We start from the raw sequence: 3,981 nt of genomic DNA on the forward strand, positions 1-3,981 counted from the left end.
AGAGAGGATCTCGAGCAGTGAAATTGCAGACAATCGCGAGATAGAAACGTAAGTTGAAATTTTATCAACGCGATACTTGTTTATATTTTGTGTAATCGTGTCATGGAAGATGCTTCTTTGATTTTCAATGTTCGAAACGAGTCTCGAAGTTCGAATGTAATTTAGCGACTAGGAGCAGGAATGCAGGAAACAACAGAGGGAGAATAGATTTTTTGTTGAGAACAGTTTGGAATGAATTCATTACTTTTTTTAGAATATTGTTTGGAATAATTGTATATTGTTGGCAGATTTAACATAAGTGGAGATTAAAGATTAATGAAGATAGAACTTTTTTGCTATTATTATTGCTATATCATATTATTATTATATTGTTTTATATTATTATGTTATGTTACATGGTATCTTTTGTTCTCTATTTACTATAAACTGCTATAAAACTGAAATTTTTTATTCCTTTCATTTTAAAATTTAAATATTATTTTAACAAATTATTATATGTTTAGTAGTGTTATTTTATTTCTCTCAACTCAATTAATAATAATTTAGACTTTTGTTAAATTAAAGTTTATCTTTATAATTCAAATTTTTATTACTGATGTCTTTATAATTTGAAGTAATTATATTATATCTTATCAATATTGATTATTTAATTAATTGTTTTCTTTAGTATTAGTATTATTTGAATTAATCAAAAATAAAAAATGAATTTTTTTATCTTTTTAAGCCCTTGAATATAATTTTTTCATTCATAATTTTCATCTTCTTTTAAGAAATCATTGTTAAAATAGATATCTGTACTAAAAAAATTATGAGAGAAAAATCATCCCTTAAATTTTGAGACAATTGTCCAATTTAGAAGAAAAGCAATATCTATTAAATAATTAATTTTATATATTAATTTTTTTTAACAAAATATAAAAAGTTCGTTTTACATTTTTCTGCAATTATTATGTTTATAATTATCATATTTACTTCACTTACTTGACAGAAAAATTAAGAAAAAAAAATTAATAGTTTATAAATTTATATTTATTTTTCCGAAATGAATAAGTTGAAATTAGAAATAATAAATGAAGTAAGGATGAAGAATATAAAATTTCTTAACTTTTGTCAATAAATATACACGTACACGTTTAAGGGATTAAATACATTTTAAAGATTCATCTAATAATTCTTTCATCGAACGTTACTCTTTTTACGATATTTTAAAATAACTCTCTTGGGTAGTTTTTAGCTTTAACTTCCTTTTAATCTTTCATTCAATACTGTTCTACAAAAGATGGAAAAATGTGGAACGGCGGGAGACAGCGGTTAAATCGCGTTAAAACTTCCTAAAGAATCGTTGGATCTTTTACATAGAAGAAAAGAGTTTTCCAAGTTTTACTAATTTTTAATGTGAAAGTTACACGTTCAAAAATAATAGAATGAGAAAGCAATATCTTTATGATAGATCAAATATTTATAAATTTATATCAAATTCAATACAAAAGATTCCTTTATATAGGATTCCAATAATATATATTACTTATAAGATATAATAATTGATCGAATCAATAAGATGGATCATCTTCTTTAACCTATCTTGACTTTTATGTCTCTTAGAAATTGTTCTTTTTCATAATACATATAAAAATTTCGATAGTTATTTCATTTTTAAAAATTATTAAAAACAGAAAAAGGAATTTTAAATCTATTTCGATTAATTACGATCAAAAGTACTTTATTTTATTTTTCGAAATACTTGTAGACGGTTGTTTCATTCGAGATTCGAGTCTACTTGAAAGTAGTGTTCCTTTTTTTTTTTCGAGATATTTATAGAGGATACGGATCCAGTCCATTAATGTACGAACTTACTTGCAATATATGTACTTGATCCCATCACCAACTTTTACCCCTTATATGTGCGTGGTTTGTTCTATTTTCACATTAAAGTATTTTTAGAAATATCGACTTGTAAGTACTTGCACATATGTTAAACTTTATCGAATTTAATGATTGTGCGAATATTAGATATGTTAATTTTTTTTCGTTGAACGAATAAAAAAATTTCGCAACAACGAGGAAAATAATTGCTCAAGTTGAGTAACTTTTCCTAATTTTTACTATATTTTACGATATCAGATTTCTCTTTTAAAAAATTTCATTTTATCGTTAAAGAAGAAATTAATACTTGAGTTTGAAAAAAAAAACGATAATTTATTTTTATTTTTATTATTCGTTTCTCATGAAATGTTTGACATAAAACGTTTTATATATTTATCGATTATTACTCCTCCACGGAAAAACGTTTAATATAAAATGCGAGAAGAGTTGTGGTCGATTTCTTTATAGCTATATATATGAAACAAATATCATACTTTGAAATGTGACTTTCAAAAAGGATATTGCTTTAGTGCAAATAAGTCTTCGATTGACAGTAATCGGCCATTAATGCAATAACCAGATATAGAGTACTTAGACGAAGGTTTTTATTTAATTTTTATTTGAATTTCACGATCATGTATATTATATATGATATTGTATATGTATAAATATATGATTAAACATGATATATATTTCTTCAAATGATAAATTTTTGACATTAAGTGAATTAAATGAATAATTCATATTGAATAAATTTTAAAGTCACGTCACATTTTATTTTTGCAACATTGGCAAATTAGCATAATATATATTTTTATAAATTAAAAATTATAAAAAGTACATTAGATTTTCGAACTCCTCTAATTCAATTATAATTTTAGCGATAAAATTAAAATTTTTAGAAAATTAAAATTAAATATTTACGAATAAAAAATTGAATTTTTTATTATTATTATAATTATATATTATATTTATAATTATTTAATCTGATGATTTTGATTCGATCGAAATTTTTCAATATCATTGCGCAAAAGAAGAGAAGAGAGAATTCGAAGAAAGAGAAAAAAGAATCATGGAAAAAATAGGAAAGAAAGTTATAATCCATGAATCGAGAAAAATCGCTGACTTATATACTTAACTTAATAAAAAAATTATATTACTTAATCTCTGATTTCGATTTCAAAGATGTGCATTGAAAAGAAGAAGAAGAAGAAAAAAAAGAAAATTCGAAGAAAGGGAAAAAATTGAAAATTGGAAAGGAAATTATAGAGAAAATAATGAAAAGAAAGTTTTTTTAATCCAATATAAACTGGAAATTGAGAAAAGTAACTAACCTATTCATTTATCAACAAAAAATTGCATCATTTAATCCCAGATTGTGACTTCAAACTTATCGTAAAATCGAAACGAAATTGTATTTGAAAAGAAGAAAAAAGAGAGTTCGAGAAAAGAGAAAAATTGGATCGAGTATCATAGAAATAATATTAAAAAAATATATTCAGCGTGAATTAAAACAAATCACTCTACACACTTACCAACAAAAAATTTGCATTTACCGAAATCATTTAATCCCCTTTAATTCTGATTTCAAACTTGCGTAGCATTTTATCGAAAAAAAAAAGACAGAAAAAAAAAAGAAGAAGAAAAAGAAAAAAAGAAAATTCGAAGAAGAAAAAAATGTAAAGAATATCAGAGAGAAAATATTGAAAAGGATATATAACGCGGCGTGAACCGCGAATGCGTGAAAATAATCTTTATCCTTTCGGCGGGGATCCGGTTCGGAAGCTGAACCGGAATCCAGGAACGGGGAAGGGGATGAAAACGGGGATGGGGATGCGCATGTACGCGACAGGGGAGCGGAATAAACTCCGTGCGGACGCGCTCACATCGCGGCGCACAGTCTTCCCGATAGCACACGTCCGTACGCAGCTCCCTCCCTCGCCAAAAACCTTCGACTCGACTTCGGCTTACTCGATTCTCACTGATCCACCGCTCTTTTCCACCAACTTTCCACTCTCGTTACACTTACGTCTCGAGACATGGCAACCGGTTGAATACGCGCGGTTCAACGTTCCTTTCGGTGCTTTCGTCGTATTCGTTCACGACGAATTCGACTCG

General features: G+C 26.7%; 1 protein-coding gene across 2 annotated transcripts in view; it reads left to right on the forward strand.

Moving 5' to 3' along the window:
- LOC102671085 (low density lipoprotein receptor adapter protein 1-like) overlaps positions 1 to 3,981 on the forward strand; it is a 94,215-nt gene that overhangs the window by 33,981 nt on the left and 56,253 nt on the right. The window contains exon 1 of one of the 2 annotated variants that reach the window (XM_006621947.2): positions 3,577 to 3,981. The exons of the other annotated variant lie outside the window; for it this stretch is intronic. The gene's annotated coding sequence lies outside the window, so the exon portion shown is untranslated. Of the gene's footprint in view, positions 1 to 3,576 lie in introns of those variants that run through there. 2 annotated transcript variants of the gene reach the window in all.

Source organism: Apis dorsata, unplaced genomic scaffold (genome assembly GCF_000469605.1).
Source record: "Apis dorsata unplaced genomic scaffold, Apis dorsata 1.3 scaffold_651, whole genome shotgun sequence".
In the NCBI taxonomy this organism is placed as follows: domain Eukaryota; kingdom Metazoa; phylum Arthropoda; class Insecta; order Hymenoptera; family Apidae; genus Apis; species Apis dorsata.